The sequence below is a fragment of the Corvus moneduloides genome, chromosome 3, assembly GCF_009650955.1.
Source record: "Corvus moneduloides isolate bCorMon1 chromosome 3, bCorMon1.pri, whole genome shotgun sequence".
In the NCBI taxonomy this organism is placed as follows: domain Eukaryota; kingdom Metazoa; phylum Chordata; class Aves; order Passeriformes; family Corvidae; genus Corvus; species Corvus moneduloides.
The window spans coordinates 16658403-16683321 of NC_045478.1; the positions used below are offsets into that span (position 1 = coordinate 16658403).

The 24919-nt window shown below is 38.9% G+C and overlaps 1 long non-coding RNA gene across 1 annotated transcript in view; it reads left to right on the forward strand.

The window, feature by feature from the left end:
• LOC116441965 overlaps positions 1-24471 on the forward strand; it is a 401148-nt gene extending 376677 nt beyond the window's left edge. Inside the window, exon 10 of the long non-coding RNA XR_004239313.1 lies at positions 20738-24471. This is a non-coding gene — a long non-coding RNA (uncharacterized LOC116441965). The remainder of the gene's footprint in view (positions 1-20737) is intronic.
• The last annotated feature ends 448 nt before the right edge of the window (positions 24472-24919 follow it).

The window sequence follows — 24919 nt, forward strand, 5'->3', positions numbered from 1 at the left end:
TCAAAACCCTGTGCCTCTGAAGTTAGTAGCTGTCACCTACAAAATGTTATTATCTCTAGCAGAGGAACATTAAGCCGTGTTAAACAAAAGGAAGAATTAGGTTCATTATCTTAAATTGGTTTATCTTAGAACTATCTTGGAACATAATATAATTTTTAAATAGTGCATTAAGGAAATAAAATACAAACGAACAATTGTTTTAATATGATTGACCAAGAAACTGCTGATGGTTGACCCTGACTGGACGCCAGGTGCCCACCAAAACTTCTCTATCACTGCCCTCCTCAGCTGGGCAGAGGAGATAAAGTATAATGAAAGGTTCATGGGTCTAGATAAGGGCAGGGAGAGATCAGTCACCAGGGACCATTATGGGCAAGATAGACTCCTCTTGGAGAAATTAGTTTAATTTCTTGCCAATCAAATCAGAGAAGAGTAATGAGAAATAAACCCAAATCTTAAAACCCGTTCCCCTGACACCACCTTTATTCCTGGGCTCAACTTCGCTCCCATTTTCTCTCTCTCCTGCCCTCAAATGGCACAGGGGGATGGGGTATGGGGACTGCAGTCAGTTCATCACTTGTCTCTTCCACTCCTTCTGCCTAAGGGACAGCACTCCACACACACTTTCCCTGCTCTAGCCTGAGATCCCTTCTAGAGGAGACAGTCCTCCATGAACTTCTCAAATGTGAGTCCTTCCCATAGGCTGAAGTTGTTCATGAACTGCTCCAAAGTGGATCCCTTCCCGTGGGGTATCCTTCAGGAATAGGCTGCTCCAGAATAGGTCCCCTGTGTGGTCACAGTTCCTGTCAGCAAACCTGCTCCAGAGAAGGCTCCTCTCTCCTTGGGGTCACAGGTGCTGCCAGGAACAGAGTGCTCCAGTTTGGGTTTCCTACAAGGCCCCAGCGTCCTTCAGGCATCACCCTGCTCTGGTGTGGGCCTTCCACAGGCTGCAGGTGGATCTCTGCTGCACCATGTGCCACCATGGGCTGCACCACGGGCTGCAGGGGAATCTCTGCTCCTGCACCTGGAGCGCCTCCTCCACCTCCACTGACCTTGGTGTCTGCAGGTTTGTTCCTCTCACATGTTCTCATTTGTCTCATCTGACTCTTGCTGTGCACCTTTTCCCCCTTCTTAATTATGTTATCCCCGAGGCTTCACCTCTGTTGCTGATGGGCTTGGTCTTGGCCAGTGGCAGGTCCATCTTGGAGTCAACTGGCATTGGCTCTGTTGTAATCCTTTGAGCCTTTGCTACCAAAAGTAATCCTTACACACAGGTAATGGCATATGTTAAAATCAATGGCATTGATTTTACCACATGGTGCTGCCTTGTAAGAGTTTGAAGAAAACCAGAACCCTGGGAAGTTGCCACTGAGAATGTAAAAGTATTCATCTTCTCTTTCTGTTTTAAAAGAAGGCAGTTTTATCTCACAAAATGGCAGTTAGTTTGGCTGATTGTAGTTCTAAGAGATTGATATTGTTCAAATATTGAAATACACATCTCATTGTGAAAGACATACTGTGCAAAATAGACTGCTACCCCAAAAACAGGAGGAATAAAATTTAAAAATTGGAAAAAAAGCATCAGTGTTTCAGAACATATCTTATGGAAGAATCTTTCGAGGTCAATGCTCATTTATATTCCTCAACATCTAAACTCTTTGCATTCTGTAGGCTCAAATTTCAGGTTCAGCAGAGATTTGGTAGAGAATGAGAAAAAAATTTCTTTGATGACATGGGATTGTGCTGTTATTTCAAAATGGAGATCCAGTCAGTGAGCACTGAACTCACATCTGACTTATTCTTCAAAACCAAAAAAAACTGCTTTATAAAAGAGAGTTTCAATTTTCTAAAATCACGGTTAATAAATTCCCCAGCTGCCTTCTTGTACTATAATACATTCAAATCCACTTTTCAAAGACCTGAGGTGTTATGACACATTGTGTTTTCCTCTATCCCTCCTACCAGTGACAATAAGACCTCTGCACCCCAGAAAGTCAGGCAGCATGGATCTTGTCTCACATGTCTTGCCCTGTCACCTGTGACAAGACAACTCACAGCAAACCCAAGGCTTGCTGAAGCAGTAAGATAGGGCAGAAAGGTGGGTGTGATGGTAAGGAAACTGCAGATCTTTTCCCTATAACTGAGCTGAAACAGCATGCTGGTCCCATTGTTTTTATATACATATTTTTGGCAGTAAGTGAATTGGAATATGTAGTTTTCTGCTACCACAGAGAGTCATCCAGCACTTCAGTTAGTCAACACATTATTTCATTCTGAGGTTTTACTGTTACTGCTCCAGATTCTGGTCTGCTTATACCTTCTGTAAGGAGACAAAATAAACATGGTCAATTTAATCCCACTCTATGAGAAAGAGAACAAGTATTTTTTCACACAGAGAAGACTTAAGATTTTAATTGTGAATTCTCAGCAAAACTAACTTTGACTTGGAGGCTTCCCATGTTCTTTACCAGGAGATAAGAGGGGAAAAAATTTTTTTTTGGTAATTATTCTCAGTATTTTCCTGTGTTTACAGTGACAGTAAAGCAATTTCCATGGAAGACATTTATGAAGCAGTTTGATTAGGCAGAAGGCACAACAAGCAGTGCTATTTGGAGGGTTAACACTTGCAGTGGTTGTGGAGCTTTGAGGCACAGAGCCAGAGGGCAAGCGACATTAGCTGCACAAGAAATGCACTAATCGCCTTAGAAATGCAATGCCTGGAGAGTCTCTTAGGTATTATGTAATGGAAATTGTAAGGGAAAGGATAAAAGTCAAACTTTGTGTATTTACTGAAGATTATTGATGTAGTTGTGACATCATTGACGGACAGTCACAAGACACCTTTTGTGTACATAATTCAACAGCCAGCTGGCAATTAGCACAGTGCCACCCAGGCAGGTGGAAATGTGGTACTGTACCTACAAACACGCTCCAGGAGGTATTTCCCGAACAGCTGACTGCCTTTCATACACCATATACAGAACGTGCCATAGGATTGACTACTGGTCTTGTAGCAACCATGGCAGTGTCATCTGAAGGGTTGGCTTTCTCCCCTCATGTCAAAAAGGACATTGAGGTACTGGAGTGTGTCCAAGGATGGCCAATGAAGCTGATAAAATGTCTAGAAAACATGTCTTATGAGGAACAGCTGAGGGAACTGGGGTTGTTTTGTCTGGAAAAGAGGAGACGCAGGGGGGACCTCATTGCTCTCTACAACTGCCCAAAAGAAGGTTGTAGCCAGGTGGAGGGTTGCTCTCTTCTGCCATGTCTCAAGTGACAGGATGAGATTAAATTGCCTTAAATTGCACCCAGGGAGGTTCAGATTAGATATTCAGAAAAAAATTCACTGAAAGAGTGGTCAGGAATTAAAATAAGTTTCCCAGGGAGGTAGTAAATCACCGTCTCTGGAAGTGTTAAAGAGGTGTCTGGATGTAGCACTTTTGAGTATGGTTTAGGGGTGATTATGTTAGTGCTGGGTTGATGGTTGGACTGGATCATCTTGAAGGTCTCTTTCAAACCTGATGATTTTGTGAGTCTGTGACTCCCCACATCCTCTTTATGATGGCTCAGCTTGAAACACCAATGATGATTTGAGCCTGTAGAGTGTTTTTGTTAGGATCCATGCAGTGTGAAGGATTCTGCAAAATGCCAGTGGGCTTTTGACTTATTTGGGGTATTCACCCATCTCTTTAATAGGTAAAGGCTAGGCAAGCATAAGGGAAATATGTTAATGAGTTAATTAAAATTGTGGTGCATCATGACTCATCCAGAGTAGCAGAAATCCCAAAGTTAAAGAAAGCAGCCCTGATCTGCATTTGTCATACAAAGATGGTCCCTGGGTGAAACAGTTAAGTGGCATGATGTCCTGACAAATTCACAGCTCCCAGAGGCCAGAAGGTGGCTGTCAGAAGCCAAAACCTGTGAAGAGAGGAGTTTGGATATCTAGTCATATGACACCTAACTCCCTGATATTTGAGAGTTCCACCTCAAATCAGTTGAAAATTCTAGACTGGATTTGTAGATGTCCCCTCTATGATCAAGCAAACTGCTCTGTAGAACAACTTTGAACTGCCCCATGGAAATCTTATGATTGGTGTGGGAGGATGGAATGTAGTCCATGAGTTTAAAAGAAGTTGTTCTTATCTACTTATATTAAGACCTGAGAAAAGTAAGGAATTAAAAAAGGAATGCAGTAATTTTCCTACTACTGAGCAGTTCAGGTCAGGTATTAGGGCTCTGTGCAAATCTGTTGATTTAATTGAAACTCTACAGCTGCCTCTTTGCCAGAATTCACAAGCCTGATAAACAAGTACCACAAAGCTCATAGGCTTCAGCTAGCAAGTCCACCGCTGTTCAGTTGATGGCCTCATTCTGATATAATTGTAAAAGCCATGGACTCCAAACAAAAAGGAAGAAAACAGAAGAGTTACAAAATTCTCTATAAATGAGTAAAGATTCTGTTGGCAAGTCTTAAATACTGCTACTAGGCTTTGTATTTTTATCACAGAAGAAAATGATAATGTGGTGGTAAAAGATAACTTTAACTAGAGACAAGATAGAGAAAGTATTTAGGAATTGTTGAAGTGAATCAGCTTCAGCGGACTATATGCTATGGCATCTGTTCTTTGGCTGTGGTGAGTGCAGCAGAAGTGAGGAATGGGGTGGTAAACAACCCTGGAGCAGTGTGTCATAGGAGAAACCACTAGAGAGGGGACTGCATGACTCTTCATGACTCCAAACAGGTCTTACTGGGGCCCAAAGTCTTGGAAAAGAACAACCTGTCCTCAAAATATGCCCCTCTTCTTTATTTTACTGTCAACCCCTACTTGTTCCCATGCTATTACCATGCAGGCTCAGAATTAATTCAGGAATCATTCGCAGCAATCATAGCAAAACAGACACAGAATCATCCGAAAGTTTTTTCCTTTCTACAGGTCATGTTTTTGCTTCCCCTGCTTTGTTCACCAGTTTTATTTGCTGAAACCAGGACTGACATCACCTTGAAACACCACACTGTGAACAAAGGACACCACTCTTTTCTTGTCCTGTCAGTGACCACTGCATTTTGCAAGCACAAGGATTTGAGGTACAGGAAGGAAAGGCTTGGGAGCAGATACTCAGATGCCTTTCCCATACCAAAGAATTGGAAGATTTTTATCTTCTGAGTACCAAATTAATTCATTTGAGGTTTCATATCCTGAACAGGGACTGTGCCCTTTTGCAGAACCTAGAGAGTTCTTGCCTTCATCCATGGCAACAATGAATGATGAGCTGCATTTCTACCCCCACTGCCAGCTAGCTTCATATTTCAAGTACCTTCATCAAAGCAGAAAACACTATCAAATAAATATAAACCAATGTGATTTGCTAGATGTTTATTACTGTCTCTGACCCAGCTTTGTGGGGCATAAGTGTGCACCCTCAGAAGCATGGGTGGGTTCAGTAATACAGTGGTAGCAAAGAGTCGAGAAGGGCATTTGTGTGCGTTCCAGCAGGAGCATTTATTGCTGCTACACTGCTGAAGGTTGCAGAGGCAAATACAAGAACAATGCCGAACTCAGAGGTTTTATCCAGGGGTGGGGAAAAGGCGGGACTAGGGAATGGCGACCAATGGGAAAGCTCTGGGGGAGTGACGAGGGGTAGAGGCTGACAGCCATCCGGGGGAGCTAAACTGGAGTAGATTAACATAACAGAACAATGCATTGTGGGAGAAGCCTTTCTGGTCACCCTAACCTTGGCCAGTAAGTCTCTGGCAACAGAGACTGTCTTACCAAGAGCTCTCTCTGTCCCTTGTGCCACAGGCCAATTGGCCACCACAGACCTTATCTTAAAAGAATCCGTTCAGCTGAAATTGAGAGCCTTATTTTCCCAAAGAAGGGAGCTCTTAACAGCAAATGAAATAATACACTGGTTTCAATCCTGTTACCTGTTGTTGGTAAGAGCAATACTAAATTCTAGTTCAGAAAAATTTTAGACAATAGTGATTCAGATTGCTTCTCATTTTAAATTCATAAAAAGCTCAGAGTTTGCTTCTTAACTGTGGGCCATGGTGTGCAACCATAGTGATGCAATTTGCTACGGAAAAAAGATTAAATTCATTATATCTACCCACAATGTAACCTGCAAAGATTCAGTTGATACATGCTTCCATTTGAGCTCTGATCTTGTTTGGTTCTGCAGCTGCAGTGTGCATGAAAAGGCTGCCATACAGTCAACTTGGCTGTCCAGTAGGTCTGTCAGATGAAGGTAGAGCCCTGCCTCTTCCCCAGCACTTCACAAGCGCCCATGGAGAGCGATACAACCGTGCACTGCATCCCCAGACAGAAGAGCAGGATTGTGTTCAGTCAACCAGGAGAGCCAAGCACCCTCATGCTTAAGCATTATGACTGAATAAAGTGGTTTTGCATCTTCCAACTCTGCAACAAACCATGATCACCTTAATAGACACTGATCACTGGGTGCCCTAAGTAAACACAAAAATTAGTGCTTTGTCTCCAAGAATAAAATGCAAATGGTAAAATATTTTAAAAATGAATAATATTTACTTTGCTTTACTATGTTATTTATTTAAATTACTCCTGCTAGTAAACACAAAAATTAGTGCTTTGTCTCCAAGAATAAAATGCAAATGGTAAAATATTTTAAAAATGAATAATATTTATTTTGCTTTACTATGTTGTTTATTTAAATTACTCTTGCTTTACTATTGTTTTCAGAGATGTCATATACTACCCCACCTTCCCTATTATTAGAATGTTTCTAGTGACTAATATTTGCAAAATCAGCTAAAGAGTAATGGAAGCATCTTCACCTTTCATGCTTTCAGTTGAAAGCCCCAAAGGGATTTAGGATGCAATGACTACAGTGGCCAGCCTTGTCCAGATTGTTCTGAACTGATCTACTTTGCTTATACCTTTGTATCTCCAAAATTCCAGAAGTGGAATTTGTTGGGAAGCATATAAAAATATTACACAAGTAACTATCAGCTCTTACTCTCTTTTGACATGTGTCTAAGTGAGGAAGGTTGATATGTAAAGCAGTTGACATGTAAAGCAGAAAGTTACATCGTAAGGTTCAAAACCTAGAAAGGAAAGGAAAACACAAAATAATGCAAACACCAAAAAAAAAAAAAAAAAAAAAAAGTTTGTGTTTCCAGAGTATTCTGGGACTTTCCCTGTATCCCTATAATCCCTAATAGCCTCATAATTCCAAGTCAAGACTTGAAAGAAATTAATGATAATGATTCCACTGATTTTAACATTTCCTTCTTACCAAGAGACACATATAAATAGCATCAGTTTTGCCATAGAATAAAACATTTGTTTCCTCATGGAAAATAGTATTACAAAGAACAAGAGTTAATATAACAACTGAGGGCAATTTTTCCTTGCAGAATTGTGGAGAGACATTGATGACAGCAATGTGATTTGCTACGTGCTTCAGCAGAGCAAAAGATTTTGGCCATGAAACAGTGTTTAGAAAAGCTAGAGTCAGAAATGGAATATAGGGGAATGGGATCAGTGTATGGCAGCAGTTACATGTAGTGGGACCTGACTTGTCACAGTATCGCTTTGTAGCAAGAACAAGAAATAAACACGAATTTAGAACAAGAGATGTGTGACTTTCAGAGCACAGAGTGAGCCTTTTACATCTCCACTGTTGCCAGGCCTAAATGTTTAGATTGAGACCTTGGTGGGAAAAAGGACTTATAGAAGTAATTTGCCATTTGAACTGCCTGGCTTGATAGAATTGCATGGGGCAAATGCAGCATAACTCTTGTAGCCTGCTGGAGGCTTCCAGCCATTAAAGTAAAAACTGGCAGTTTTGTCACATTGTTTCAATTAAAAGAGTATATCTAAGGGAAAAAAAAAAAGGCACAGTGGAAGAGTGATCTTGCACAAAACCTTGCATGCTGTTTGACAGCAAGCTCTTCCAGGGGTTACAGCAGCCCTTGGCCTGTGCTGCACGCTTGTGTGAGTGTTTGCCCAGGGAGCAGCAGTCAGGGCTCTGCCACTGACAGCAGATGAGCACACAGGTGTGTGCGTGGGTGGGGAGTATATAACTAAGGAAGAAGAATAGCAAATGGAGAGATAAACCACACAAAGGGACTATGTTTGAGCTTTGTTATGAAAACTCAAAGACAGCAAGAGCTATAATAGTTACTTGCTGTTCCACATAATGATCTAACTGGTACAAGATTCTGCAAAGGCCCAGGACTCCTCCATGTTTCTTAAGGACAAATGAATGCCTTTCATTTTGCTAGAAGAAAAGTTCTTATCTGAATAAATATGAGTGACTTTCCTTCCCTGACATTTCTTTTATGAAATTATGTACTGTGTTAAAATCTTTGATGCAAAAATTTCAGTCACAGGTCATTCTGTATGTAAGGTTATATTCCCTTGGTTATTTAGATTTGTATATTATACATTCGTAAGCTTTTTTCCAAGCTCATTTGTGTGTCTCATGATTAAAAATTCTGTTTATGTTTTTTCGCTTGTCAAGACATAATCAGCTTTCATGCTGTGTCTATGTGATATCTTCAATAATCAGTTAGGTTTATGAGGAAAGCAGGAGCAGCAATGCTGTACAAAGTGCTTCTTGGGGATGAGCTGAAGCTGTGAACTCCGTTTTCATTCTGCTTCACTTAAAATCTGAAAGCTGTGGGCTGCTGCCAAGGGAAGTTTCTGTAACAGCTTGGACTCTGTTAGCTAACTAGCTCCCCCTCTTGAAACTCCAGAAATGCTGACAGGAGTCAGGGATGTAAAGAGAAGTGAAATGAAATCCATCGGTGCTGGAGTTCTCTCATTTTTATAACAGTTGTGGTTTTGGGTTTTTTTCTTATGTGTAACTGACAGCTGGGGAATGTCCTTATCTTGCTGCTGCTGGTTTCTGAACTGACCTTGTAAGAATGTTAAAGGGGCTTTGGTGACTGTTGCAAAGGAATTCAAGGCTGCTGAGGTCACCCTAGTGCCAGTGTCCAATGGAGAAAGGCAGCAGAGCTCCCCTGATGAAGGGCACTGGAGAAGGATGGTGGAGGACGAGGATGGCTGGGGGACAAGATGGTTCAGCTCCACCCCGCAGCAGCCCCTGCTCGGGACTCCAGCAAACACCAGGGCAGGAAGGGAAGCGCCCATCTGTGCAGGACACAAACATCAGCTGTGCCTCCCGGGGCATTCCTGCCTGACAATGAGCCCAGCTGACGAGGGGAGGTGGCAGCTGTGCTGCTGCGCGACACGGCTTTGCTGGGAGCAGGGCTATCAACACAGTAGGTAACTACAGCCAGGATTTTCTGACTGTTTTTTGGTTTGTGGTTTTTTTTTGTTTTTTGTTTTTTTTGTTTTGTTTTGTTTTGTTTTGTGTGTTTGTTTGTTTTCCTAGAACAGATATTAGGTATATAGAGAGATTTAGTTCTAGGACATCAAATGGCAAGGTATGTGAGTCTGCAGCTGAGAAAAAGGTGTCTTTGGTATACAACAGGCCTCATTAAATGGAACTCTCTCCACACAGCTTTTACAGAGAGCTGTCCTTGCCTGAAAATTCCCATTCTGACAAAGTTAATATAATGTCAGGATAGATAAAGGGCAGGAGAAAGGAAGTGTTCTTGCTTTGTAGAGAGGGGTAACTGAGATATGGAGCTGCATTTAGACTTCATACTGCACTATTCAAGCATCCAAAGACTTATTAGATGAAAAAACATTTGCCATCCCTGCCATCCCTGAAAGAATGAACGTTAGAACTTAGGACACCTCATTTCTGGGTTTTTCCTGGCAGTGGGCTATAAATCCGGACCCTTTTTGTTTCTTCTTCCTCTCTCCAGTACCATGAATCTTTCAGGCTTTGAATAGTGGCCCACGTTCAACAGGAAGGACAGACTAAGACCAGTGTATAATCAGGTGAGATTTCTTCTGCGTAGGGGCAGAAGCAATTTTAAATCTGTAGGTTGAAGAGGATAAAAATCAATTGTTTAAAATGGAGAAGACTACCACTAACTTGATTTTGGGCTGAATATGATGCCTTGTGTCATTTTCAAGGGTGTGGTAGGATCAGCTAACAGAGCTGTTTTGGTATTCAGCTGCCTGTGTGTCACTGCTGCCATTCAGTGAACCGCAGTGGAGCAGCCATCACAGCTAGGGATGCAACTGAGACTTTATACCCTTCTCATGCAAATAATGTAGCATTTACTTCTCATATAAATAAAACGGTTGAAGTTTTAAAGTCCTTAAAGTCAGGCTTAAACCTTTCTAACCGGCCTAAATACATCCTTGGAGATATATCTTAGTTGTTTAGTTCTCTTGAATTCTATGTAAATCTACCCTAAATCTTAGTCACAAAAATATCTTTCAGTATGTTATGACACTAATCCCAAGTCATACTGAAAAATCTATAAGGACTGAAAGCACATCCTTCCCAAGAATTCTATCCACAATATGGTGTTTCACTTAAATTCAGTGAGCGGCACTATTTAAATAAGTGGCAAACACAAAGATCTCAATTTTTGGATACCCATTGTAGGACACTGTAAGTGCAACCTTATTCTTCAGATGAATACCACCTTCTGGATATCTGCAACATCTCTCTGGTAAGTCTGTGCTGTAAATTGTAAACACTGACCCAGTGTTTATTTTTTAAATCTCCCATCTCAATGATGGAGAAAAACTTGCATAAATGCTTACAGAAATAAAGAAAGTGTTTTGAGGGTAAACTCTCAAATCTGCTGCGATACTTGTAGTGGTCAAGTGAACTGTAAAATCGGTGGAAAACAAAGAAAAATGTTTCAGATTTTTAGTCTCCAAATTGTGTTTCTATGTACCTACAAAGAAAACTATTGGGGTGACAGGTTGAGGTAGATTTTGTTTTAGTCCCTTCCCAAATCTTCTAATACATTATTTGCCCAAAACATAATACATATTTTAATTTCAAATAGTAATGATCAAAACATGAGAAAAGACTGGGTTTTGTTCTGCATCCAGTGTTTTCCTATTTGCTCTTACAGTCCTCTGAAATCTTGCTCTCTGCATGCTTTTTAAAGTAGAGCTTTAAGATTCAGCTTTTCAGCTGATAATCTTAGAGAAACTCTGCCCATTTTTATCTCTTGAAAATCTGAACTTCAAATGGTTTCACAAAAACACAAAGCAAAACAAAAAACCCCTCTCTATACCCAAATTATGCACATAGGAAACTTGCCATGGAGTGTGTTAGTATGTCTGAAATTACAATACAATACAAATTCCTGATGTATGTTTTATCAACTGCACAAATACCAGCACATATTAAATGCCTGGATCTGGATGCAGTAGGGTTCTTTAATACTCATCATATTTAAAGCTGGGGGTCCTCTAGGCAAAAAGTGACTGTCTGGTTTGGAGGTGATGCAAAGAAGGTCATCTACATTAAATGAACTAGACTGGGCTCAGTAATAGTGAGCCATTCTCAAATACTAATGACCATCTGGATTACAGATGCAGTAGCCAGATTGTCTGTTGTGTCCACCAAGTGAGTTGTCTTACCCTGGGAAAAAACTGTCATCTGTCTGTCTTGCCCTGTAGACATGAGCTTTCTTCCAACCTGTCCACATGGATTTACTGGTGGCAAGGTCATCCCGTTCTCTGGAACGTCACTCACTTGCATTTGCTGGCTGCTTAGCAGCTGCCAAAATTTTTGCAACAGAACAGAGTGGCAAGGGGCTGGAAATAAGACAGTAAAACTGAAATATTTTCTCTTTGTTTCTGGTGCACATTCACCAATATTTAAAGAAAACAATACCTATTTATTAGCTGAATGAAAACTCTTTTCTCAGCTCTGTTTGTTAAATAGATGATGTCGGTTTTAGGGTGTTTATCTTCTCAACTCCCATGCTGTGAAACTCCTCTCCTTTTGTTAAGCAGAATAAGCAAATCATTGCAAGACCTAAAATCTTGTTAAAAATTGCACCAATTTGATTTGGCATTTAATTAACACATTTTTGTTTGGTATTACTGTGTGAGTCTTGACTCTACTTACAAATTTCCTTTTCATTTTATTAATGCAATTGTGCTTTGCTTTTAAGGGTGCCCAGAGAGTCCATAATCTACATATTTCTGCTCTATTTTTGTTGGTTTAGCATCATGCTATCATTTATTCAGTAGAGGATTGTAAATATTTTTCTGAGTACAAAATTTAGAAGTTAATAATTTGTGAAGACTTTGTACTGCTGAATGTTATCCTTGTGTTTGAAATGCTCAATTCTGAAGAAGCTCTGCAAAGTATTGCAGGCAGTGAATACATCAAGCACTTGCATTTATTTTCAAAGCTTCCTTATATCCTTGTGGGCACATAGACAATTAAAACCTAAAAGGGGTTATTGCCTCAGTTAACTTCGAATTCTGGAGAAAATAGTCCTTCCAGAAAAGGAAATCTACAGGTAGGTAGCCTGGGGATTCATTTGTGATTGTCATGGTGAAGTATTTTTGCTAGTTAATTTTGCTAATGAGGTGATAAACAAACTAAGGGAGTCCTCTCCTTTTTAACACTAGCTCAGATTTCATTAGTAGTAGCTTGTCCGTGACAATTGCAGGTAAATCCCATACAGTATTCATTACAAACAGTAAACGCAAGGCACGGCGATGCTTTGACACCAATTTTAGCCCAAAGCCTTGGATGATTTTTGTAACTGCCAAGCTGGATGTACAGTAAGATGCAGTGAGAGCAAGGAAGGCCATACCTCCATGTTACTGCAAACACATCACATGGCTTTGATTCGAATATGTTGCGAAGAACAATGTAGATATGGTAAGACAGGAAGGAAGGAGGTCTGCTGTTAAGGAGCTGGAAAATGTGAAATGCTGTGTGTGTTTAGGGACGTGCATTCATGCACAAGTATGTGCTCTCTCTATATGCTAAATAGTTTTAGTGTTAAGTGTGTGCTTAAGTACCTCCTTACACTGGAGTTGCAAGAAACATGGCTAAGAAAGCAGAGAAGAAAGGAATAGTGAAAAGGAAAGAAAAAAGGAAGAAAACCATGTGGTTTTCACTCATTTACTTCATGGGCTGGTAATATAGTGTATATATGTGTGTATATATATATATATATATATATAGTTGTAGACAAGTGCATATGGTTAGATATTCTGAAAACCTGTGTGCAGACAGAGCTTTTATCTTCATTACATGTAAAATATAACCAAGTATATGTGCTTGAAAAAAAGTCTTGTGTATGGTATTTCATTTGGCATCATCAGAAAAGGTGTTTTCCACGCAGATCAGAAACAGTCTGTAGCTCACTCTAGCAATTCAGTTTGGAGTAAACGAGCTCTTAATTAGGTGAGGGCTGATTTCTTGGCATTCGAGACTCTTTGAAACTCTCAGACTGCTCTTCACATAAAAAAAAAAAAAAAAAAAAGGACCGATTTTGTAAAACTTCCGAGCAAGTGGGAGCTCAGTCTATAGGAAAACAAGATCCAAAGCCACACATCATTGCTAGGAGAATGATGCAGAGGTGAATCAGACTCCATTTTGTACTTGATTAATTCCACTGAAACATTTGGAAAATACCAGCTAGTAATATAAAAGTAGTATCTTCTAGAGTATAGGTGTTTTGTCAGCAAGGATATGACAGCTCAGACCTAGCCTAAAACTCATCCTCTGCTGTGGGAGGCATCACAAAACACATCAGCCTCCTTTTGAAGCTGGTTCATTTCTTGTCCTCACAGCACTGGGAAAACTGTTTCTTAGCTTCATTCCCATGATGGTTAGAAACTATATAATTTCCTTCATTAACATCTTCATGGCCTTGCTGTTCCTGTGGCCCTGGTATAGCCACCTACTTACAACACCATCTCCAGCTATGTTTCTCAGCACATCCACCCCACAGAATGATCTCCAGTCCCCTGGCCCAAGTAACACAGACTGGCTGATATTCAAGGCTAATCCTCTGTAGAGCAGAGGAGCAGATGAACCCAATCCACACCATATAGCCATATGGTACTCACCTACATCTAAAACATGACTGGTTCTATCTGTGGGGGTGGTTTGGTTCATCATATTTATAAGTGTGAGGACTGAGTTGCAGCCCACAGATTGGTGTTTTCATGGCATGTAATAATAGATGTTGCATGCTCTGGGTTGTGGCATATATGTGCTGGAAACGCCATAGAGTTCCTACATTCTGTTTTGGTGGGAAGTGGTTGGTTTCTTCCCAAAGAGGACCTGGAAGTAAATAAGCAGGTGAGGAGGCAATGAGCATAAAGGGAGAAAGGAGTGAACAAAACTATCCAATTGTATTGGTACCCATAGGCTTTAGCTTCAGCTTTATTGACCCTTCCTGGCTATCACCCTTTCTTTGGAGAGAGCAAACATATTTCATCCTAGGCTGAGTTTTACTGATCAAACAATCTTCCCTTTTCCCAGATCATTCCATTATCCCTTCTTTATGAGCAGCTTTAATGTATCTTCCTGGAATGTGAATTACTAAGATTTTACACAGTATTCCAGATAAAGTTTTGTATACTGCTTAGTAAAAGAAAAAAAAAATTCTTTGCTTCATAGAAAGATCTAGAGTAACATAACTGAATATTGCATTTATCTTTCTCATATTGGCCTTACTTACCTAGTTCATTACAAGTGTATTCACAGTGTAGATGTCTCAAACTCGTGCACTTGTCTAGACTTCTTTCATAATCAATAAAGAGAAATAAGTGATTAATCTCTTTCTGAAGTAAAGGTCTGAAAAAGGTCAGATCAATAATGTCTGGAAGTGCCTGTTGGTCTCCTTTGACTGCAAAAGCAGTCTGGGTTGAGGAGTGAGGGGAAATATGTCTATACTGTAGACATCTGAAGTTAGGTCAGATAAATCCTTGATTGATTAATACTGAGATGATCACACTCTATTTCCTCTTTACTGTCACTAACATCTAAGAACTCTTAAATTATACAAATTATTCTTGTTATGAACCTGCAATTTCAGGAGCTTCCATATGTTGTATTAATTAGGTAATTCATAAATTTCTATTAGCTCAGTCCTCAGGGTCAACATAACATTTCTACTGTGGCACTCCAGTTCTCTTCGATAGTGATTGTGTCTCCCAGTTTTATGTCAGCAGCCAAAATGAACTTGTGGGTTCCTACATTTTGTGCTATTGTCTGTGAAAGCTTTAAATAATTTGATTTCACCCAGGTTTTTAAGAATCTTTAAGAATATTGTCCCTAAAATACAAGTATCACCCTCAGTACAAACTGCTGCTGTCTCCTAGTTGGCTTTATTTTTTCCTTTACTGTGCAATTTTAGCTAAAACTCAGCTTCTCTGTTTACTAATGGCCAGTGTAAAAGAAGATTAAATGATTTGGCAAATTTTAGGTAGATGGGCTACATCAGCTATATCTTAGATTAAAACTGACTTTTCTTTTAAATAAAAAGTCAAGGAAGAAGTATGCTGTTAATTTAAAAAATATTTCTTGGTAAACTCTACTACATTTATGCAATTTTCAGTATATTTCTATGGAAAATTTTTATTTCCTTCTAACTGCATTATAAACAATGTACATTCCTGAGACTCCACCAATGGAACTCTAATTTTTGCTTCTTAAATATTACTAGTTTGTTTGCTGGTCTTTCCTCATGTGTTACCTGACTCGATCAATTCCCTAAAAATCCCAGACATTAGACTGAGAATTTCTTGTGTCAGTTCTTTGGATATTTTGGATTGTTTTCCCTCCTTCCCATACCTTCTTCAGGTTGAATTCTGAGTTCTGTGTCTGTCTGGGATATAATTTTAATTGCAATGTTTTAATTTCTCGTTGCCTTTTTTTCTTCACTTCTTCCCATTAAGCATTGATTTTTTGAAAACTGGGACAAAATATTCCTTTGCTACCTGGATTCTATACAGATGGTCTAATTTCTCCTCCAGTCTCAGTGATGAGGAACACTTTTTTTCTTTCCTTTATGTGTTCATGCTTATGTGTTATTTGTCTTAACTTTTGCTGCTATATGTAACTCAGTTGCACTATGGCAGTTCTTATTTTGTCCCTTCAATTTCTCACCCTCCATATGTATATATCTCTGAAGATATGTATATTCAGTCTTTTTTTCAGTTGTCTGTGGAATCTCTGCTTATCTTTAATATCCCTTCTCAGGTATATTATATGTAACAGGGTTTATTCCTGTTTGAATAATGAATTACAGGAAAGTTCGTAAATTTGACGAAGATATTCCAGGCCTCACAATATGAGGCTTTGAGTTCTTCAGTCCAGTGGACATCACTCACTAATTACGTTAATTTTCCACAGTCTTTTTCTTGAGTTAAAAACTGGATCCATAGATTTGTTTCATATAAACAGAGTCAACTTATCATTACTCAGTGCAAGGTTTCTTCTGTGATTAATTCTTCTATAAAGCCTTTTACTGATTACCAAAAATAAGCCAAAAAATGATGTGTAAGATGGTGGGCTCCCTCTGCAGTCAGTGAGGAGGGACAGACAACTTCAGAAGATGAATCAGCCCGTAGAAGTCTGACTCTTGGTGTGGAAAGGCTGGTCGCAGCTTCTTGGCTTAGAGGCACTGTAGTTCAGACAGATTGGGCATCTTCCCTGGGTCTTCCCTCTGGAGGTTGTGTTTGGTGAGCTGCCACTCCCACAGACAGGAGAGCTCTTGTATTACTAGTGACATTTGTTTCCTATTCTCCAAGCAGGCAGCTGGGCTCCTGTGGCCCTGTGATTCCCAGCAGTGTGCCCTGGGTGTGATATGCATGCATGTGTTTCTAAAGTGTTCCACAGGTCTTGAGCCATACTCACATTAATCTGATCACAGCAAAACTGCAGGCCTTCAACACTGCTTCAGGATGAACAATGCTTCCTTGGTGTATTTGTGACACAAGGGAAGTCCATTTCACAAGTCCCATCACTTCTTATTTCCTTGCACTATTTTGCAGAACTGATGTATTGTTACAATGATATTATTAAGGTGTGATTCTAATGACCATGCAACAGAGCTCAGTGCCTTTACCATATTCCTCCTAGGTTTGGTTTGGATTTTGCAAGGAGTCAAGGGAGACTCCAGCTTTCTCATTAACAGCACTTGGTGAAGTGCATGATCCCTTACAGATGCTACTGTAGAGACTCCTCTTGCCCTTTCCCTCCTCTATACATATGCTGTAGTATACCAAATCCTTATTTTTACTTCTCTCAAGACACCTCTATCCTTCATTCATTTCAGCCCCTAAAGCAATTAACTTAATCAAGCCCAACTCTATTTTTTAAAAGTAAGGCATAATCTGTAGGGATAGATGTGACTATCCTGTCAATTAGGGAGTTACAGGTAGCTGATTTACCTTATAACAGTGCTATTTTAGTTTTTCACTGGGACTTGTTTCCTCTTACCTCTACTCTTTTTCTCTCAGTTCTTCATGGATTCACTTTTTTATTGCTGTTGCTTTCCTATAAATTTCACTTATCCCCAGCCCTTTTATTTTCTAATGTCTTTCTAAGAAAAAAATCTCTGTATTAGTGGTCAAATTAAGTCCCATGGGGTTTGACCAGATATAAGCTGGCAGTGATTAGTCCTGTTGTGAATCTTACCAGCTGCAATGGTAGCTCTAAGAGCTGGTGTAATGGTAGCTCTAAGGCTAATGGCTTAGGAGACTCCCAAGTCTGTCACTGTATGTGTATCTTTAGCAGTCCCCCAAAAGCAAGGAAATAAGTAAAAGTAACCCTGTCTACCACTGGTCTCAATGCTGAAAGATATGTCACTGTCTTGAAAGTGATAAATCCCAGGAATTTGTAGATTCTTTTTGTTCTGATATATGAAAGAAGAAAAAAAAAGTTGTTTTGCAACAGGAAGTGGCTTGACTTTATAATGTAACTTACAGTACTGCTGTAGTGTAGTGAACTGTGTAATCTAGCAAGCTTCATCACTCCCAGGGTACAATCTGAGGCATTTTAGCAACATTTTTGGTTTCAGTTTATGCCCCACCAGTCAGAAAATGTATCTTTTCCTGGTCTAGAAGTAGAGGTCTTGCAAACAAAGGATTTTCATTCCTGAAGCTGAAGAGAGAATGAGGTCCCAAGCCTACACACTTTTGAAAAAAAAAAAGAAAAAAAAAAAGAAAAAATAAGTTACATTTTCACAGACATTCAAGCAACAGAATTTTTTTTTGAAAATTTAGCATGGGGCTTCTAAGATTCTGGTTCTCAATTCTGTATGAACGTTCTTTAGAATTTTTGACTTTTCCGAACTTAAACCAGTGCACATGATGGAGCTGCCTTAAAACTTCAGTCTCTGAAATTCTAAGCCAAATTCCCTTGTGCTTCAGTGGAAATTCATTGGAAGTAGTATATATCTGTGATTCAATGCCTTTTCAATAAACAAATGTCCTTTCTGATAAAAACCTATTTTAGTGAGAAATTCTGTACTGGTGCTAAGTAAAATATTAGAAATAACAAATATCCCACTGAGGGAATATTTGGTAAGTATGCAAATCTGAAAGTGAACGGAATAATAGGGTGCAGCTGGCTCTTAGTCTTATATTTGACTGTTGCTGTTCACATACAGTACAACAGCCGTGCATGGGGGAGGAGTGTTAACACGATATTCAGTGAAGGCTGCATGGCGTGGGTGTATCACAGTTCCAGGAAGAGCCTGAGGTTATGGTTTACAGAGTTCACGCCAACTCTTCATTTTAAAGTGTAGTGGCACACTGTAAGTCTACTGCTGACAGAATGAAGTTTTACTGATGCTTGACATGGTGACTAAACTATTAGGCCCATCCAAGCTCAAAATATAAAGCTGTTTTCTGACAGCTTATCAGAAAACAAGACTAACTGCTCTTCAGCTGAATATTTCTAAACCTCTCATTCCTCAACCAATATCAATTCTCGTGACACACATTTTGAAAATCCACTTATGTACTTCACTTTATTGAGAAATTCAGGCCTGCTTTCCATACAGAGGAAGCCTGAACTGTTTTATTATTTTATCAAACATCTCAAATAATTTGCTATTAGCTATTTTTATTTTTTTAAAATATAAGTTTCAGGCAATCTCTAGTACCACTGCTTGAAAATTTAAAACAGAGTGACTGATGCATGAAAAGCATACTAGCAAAACACATCCTGCATTGTCAGGATCCTCTGCTCTCTGTAGGTTTTTCTCATATCTTGCATCTTTCATTGCTAGATTTGATGATTCTTTTCTGTGAAATGCATTTAATTAGTCTTGAAGCTCTTATGCAAATCTATCACAAAACTCCCTTTTGTTACACTGAGTGAAAAAACCCTTTTCTATTATACTTTTCTCTAAATATACTACTATATATAGTATACATAATGAAAAAATCTTACCTCTGAAGCTTTATTTTCTCTGCAGATGACTTAGAATGTGTTTCTCATTCCTCCTCTTCACAAGTTTGGTGTCTTTCTAGTTTTTAGTACCTTTAAAACTCTGTGCCTTTATTTAGATTGGTAACTATACTAACACATACAATAAGACATGAAAACAGTAAATATTTCATTGCATGAATGAGACTCCTTCAATATACAGCCAGTGTTCTGTATAATCAATATGTCAACGTCTATTTTGTAGGGAAATACAATATTTAAAAAATTGGGGGAGGGGGAGTATTTAAATATTGAAAATTGAATTCTTTGCCTTTATTCAAAAACCATAAAATATATTTCTCCTTAGATGCCCTTTTCAGAAAAATGAATTGCAGTTATTCACACAAAAATACATTTGAACAAAAAAATAAATTTTAATGCATGGCATGGAAACTACACTAGGGAACTTGAGAAACTAAATACCCTACTGTTTGGCCAAAACCATAATTGGTGTCTGGAGGAGAGGCTCTTCCATAATCCAGACATCATATTTCCTTCCATGGCCTCTGTTTTAGTAAAAATTCCCTAAAGTCCAGGTGATCATAGGTCTATGTGATCATAGGTCTTCTAATTTATTTCATTCTGAAGAATTTTGGGCAAGTATAATATGATATTTTCAAATCTCCAAGAAAGAGCAACATAGCAGCTTTCTCCCTTCTACTTTCTATAATTTTCAGTTTGTTGACTATCTTTTGTTTGGCAGCAAAATTACAATCGTATCTGTAGAAAGGGAGTATCTTTATAATAAATTATTTTTATAATATTCAAATACTTAAGCATTGTCTGGCATCTTATTACCTCCCCCTCTCCCTAAAGCCATTTTTGTGAGCTCTACACCTCTGTCAGCATTCATAGTCTTTCATTATCCTATATTTGAGAAAGCTGTTTATCTTGAAACATACAGTTTTAATTAAAAATTTCACTTATGCTCAGAAGGCTTAGGTATGCGTCACCATGTACAAGCCTATTTTTTAATCATAAAAGTTGTATTGAAAAGCAGGTCTGGTATAGAGAAGAGTGTGGATTTAATCAGTTAATTGTGTGGTTACACTGTTCATAATCACTTCATTTGCTTTTAATGGCAATGAGATGGATATTTCCAAAGGAGTCTTATTGTCCTCTGTGTAAATAACTAATTGCTTTGTTATTAAATACTTAAATACTCAACATGCCCTGAAAATGCAATCTGCATGTGAAACCAAATCCCCATACTCCACCCAATTCTCATTTCATAGACAGACACGTAGTTGCATCCAAATAGTGCCCAGGTTCACCTTTCAGTAAATCTGAAGTAATTTGTTTTCCTCAAGAGATGAATACTCTGATTTTCAGTGATTATTGCAATGTTTGCTGATTACTTTAATTGATTTCATCTATCTTTCTATTCACACAGTTGAACAGTCAGCTCATCTTGGAAGGTGCCAGGACTGAATCTAGGTGGGATATAAATGCCACTGCTTGTTGCTTCATCTGAGACTGATACAAGCAAGCATGAGCTGTTCCTTCTTTGATCTGAATCAGATAGAAGTTAACACAGATGTCATCAGCATATACATCGCTTGGAAACTAACCCACCATTCTCCTACCACAGAAAACATGTTCGGAAACAGATTCGTCAGGGTTCAAGTCTCCTGTCTCTCCCCAGAAAAGCATGTACCCAAGTGCCCTTGTTTAATCTACTTTCACCCAGATCACCAGGCTTTTGTGTCACTCTATTAAATGAAAATCAAGCCAGAAAAGGTAAAAAAACATCAGCCTGGAAAACATCAGATCATAGATGGCTGCAGTGTGGAGATCCAAATCTGATCTAGTCACACTAGGTGTTCTATATTGCCAGTGACGAGAAGTAGGCACTTTGGAGACATGATTCATCTGACCCATATTCAGTGTCTACTGTAGGTTAAGGTGAATCATACCCTAAAAGTGCCTATTTCTTTCTATTGACTATGAGGAGAGCCTTGACAATGGCTCAGTTCTAGACAGCTACATTCGCTTTTGTTGCTAGTCATAGATGTGCTGGGTAGTTGCTAATGTATTGAATTACTAAGATGGAAAGATTCTGTGTGGGAAAAATATAAAAGAGTGCTATTACAGGAGAAGTAATGTCAAGGGGGGTGCATGCCAAGTTGAAGCAATGGAAGAAAAGCAGAAGTAGTGAAATGGTACATGAGGCAGGAAAGTCTGAGTTCAATTGGTGTACAGATATGACTATCTCCACATAAACCAATTTAATTCAGAATACATAGATTAAAGCAATCAATATGAGATCTTTGTATCTGTTTTGTACTTAGTTTGGGCATCTTACTTCAGTCTAGATTTGATATGGTGTTCTGGACTGAACACCCCTACATTGAATATGTTTCTGAGCTCACCAAAGAACTGATTGTTGGTTGAGACTGCCATGTCCCCCTGAAGGGCAGCAACACATTTGGTGTGCACAGTAGCACAGCCCCAGAAAGGATTTGGTTTGTAAACACTAAAACCTTTCTGTGAATTCAGCCAATGTGCAATAAGTGAGGATGACTGAGAGAGTTATTTCAAGAATGCACAACTGCTCTGAACCAATATGCTAATGTAAATGCAGCCTAAGACAGTTTGCATATAAAATTTAAAATTCTAATGAAACAGTCCTTTAGACATAACTGCCTAAAATCCTGATAGAATTGGTGTAAAGTACATAACTTTGCAAGCTGCCAGATCATCAATTCACTAGATGAACTGAGAAGGACAAGATTTTCCTCTAGAAGTCTTTGCTGGCACTTCGCACTGTATGTTGATTATATGGGGCATGTGAATAAAAATCTAGGAGCCTCACACCCACCCTGGCAGTACACAGGAAGGTCTGATGGGAGAAAAAGCAGGGGTAGGACTTTCTGTAGGGTACAGTTTGAGGTTTGGTCATGACTGGAGACTGAAAAGCACTTCATCGACAAATGTTGACCAAAACCGGAAGGCAAGTAGGAGACAGGTGCAAAGAATGAAGAGATGACATGGCAAGTGTGAACAAATTAATTTAAATTTGAAATACTCCGGAGCCGAAGTACAATTTTACATTAAGCACAGGACAAAACAATACATATGGAGAGTTCTGTTTGCATTTGTACCACATTGTCCGAACCTTCTGTTGCTATGGTTTTGTACCACCTGTCTGCTATCAAGAATTGTTTACCTCTTTCAGTACTGCGCTGGATTATTTAGATGGTTATCTCAGCGTGATAGATTGAGTTACCTCTCTGGCTTCATATGCTGAGAATAAATTCTGTAAAAGTCCTTGTTGAACCATTGTGATGCTCCCTTATATCTGATTTTTTCAATTAAAAATTATAAAATGTTTCTGTTTTTTCACAAAATTAGAAGAATGGTGAATGTAAGGAAATCCATTAGAATGCAAAAAAGAGCTGAACATGAAGAAGAAGCCATGTTTTTTTAACTTCACGAAATAATATTTTGCATCAGTTATAACACACTAGCAATTTTTTTCACTTGTGGTTAGAGCTAGCGAAAATTGTGATCCACCTTTTCAGGTGGTGTGGAGCAATGTATTTTTATAAGCTTCAGTTTAACTGCTTTCATCTTCTAAATTCACTTATAGGATGACACATGCATTTCAAACAGTGTTCCATTATCTTAGCCTTGGCAAGGCTATATGCCTAAGATGGAGATGGATTCTTGTGCAATAGCTTAGCTGAACTCTCTGCTAAGTTCCATTCAATTATATTTGCAGAAGTCTATGGAAAGCTGTGGAAAATCTCATCTCTTAATCAAAAACAACTTGATTGTATCCAAGGGGCTCATTGGAGCTCTGAATCACTCATAAATGTTGATAGGGCACAAATGGCAATGATCTTCCAAGCCCAGCTGGAATTTGTACACGTAATAGTTGGATGTAATGTTTCTTTACATGTAAGCTGAATGCATTTAAATAACAATTATTGACAAGAAACAGGTGAGAAAACATATTCTGCTTTTATACATTTAATTAAAAACCAAAAGGCTATATTTTCAGCCTGAACACTTTTATCTTCTTTAGGTATTATGACTAGATTTCACAAAGGGAGTAAGCATGAGGAACAGGAAGCTTAGGTAGGGCTTAGTCAGAAAGAGAGCTCCTGACTCTGAGAATTCAAAACAAATAATATGTCATCTTCAGCTCTGTATGACAGCCCTGTGAGCAACTGAACATGTGCTGTTTATCTGATCCTCCATTCTTCTGTGTATGAACATCACTGTTTACACCTCTCCCCTTCAAAAAATCTCAGGCTGGCCTTGATGTGCACAGATCTACTGCAGAGCTGAGCCTCTTCATTTGGCCAGAAGCATATCAAATCTGCAAATCTTCAGTGAGAAGAGAAACATGATGCACGGACATCAAAAGAGTATAGATGCAGTCTGCAGCAGTTAAGTTCTAACCTACCTGAGACAGAAACTGTGCAGAACTGGGGTAAAGGTAGTCCCATCTCAATTCTCCTGGAGAGAGAGAATGCACTGGATCAAAACTCCTCTTTTACCAAACAAATCAGAAAGCTATCTAAATCCTCCCCTTTACAGACATCTTAATTATTTCTGAAGAGTATCTTGCCTACACATTCCCACCAGAATTTTTAAGGTACTTCAGAAGACAATGCAAGGAAATATGTGGAAAAGGTGTCAAACAGCGCTTTGAGAACAGATACCTCTTGTCAAAAAGGCATGGTCAGTCTGATTTTAGGACTCATTGTATCTGAAAAGGAGCAAAAACACTGATGAAGGTAAACCAGAGGATAAACCCTCTCATCCTTGTTGTTTAGTATGGCTCAATGGTTTCCAGAATCAGAGGTAGCAAACTGCAACTGATACTGTGAAATTGAAATCCTAATACTCTACAATTAGTGGCAATAACACGGGGTCACAAGATAAGGGAAGCATTTCTTTGTACTCCTTTATGGCAAGTGACAGAAGCTCTTCATAATTTCAGGAGAGAGAACTGTGGAAAGCAAATTTCAAATTTAGTATATAAATCTGCATGGTGTTACAGCCTGCCCTATAGGATAAAAGCAAATGGATAAGCCCCACTGAGCTCTTGTTACCACTGAGCTACACTGAAACTTGTAGTCTGAAAAAACTCTAATAAAGCATGAAAAACTTAAATTAATGAACTTTTCATACAAACCTTTTTGGCTTCAGCTCATTTCCTTAGAAGGTGTAGTTTCTTCTACTATTTAACAGTTCAAAGTCACCGGAACCTTACAGAACTTAATTTATAGTTTCTTTTAGAAAGAAATGGGATATAATTAAAAATAATTATTGCCATGAAGAATAATTTTGACATTTAAATACTATATAGGTCTCTAGATAAAGTATGTACAGTCAAAGAACACTTTTCTCACAACAGAAATTTTTTATTTTTTTCTTCAGCTTTATAGAAGTTAAACTGCAGGGTCAAAGCAGTCCCCTCTGGTCCTAAATTCACTGTTGAATCTCTGCTGATTTAAATACCATTTTCCATTAAATAAACAACCACTTACCCTTTGTGTTTTTTATGGCACTAATACATATAGAATACAAGAATTATCTTAAACTAATCCCTGGACTTTAA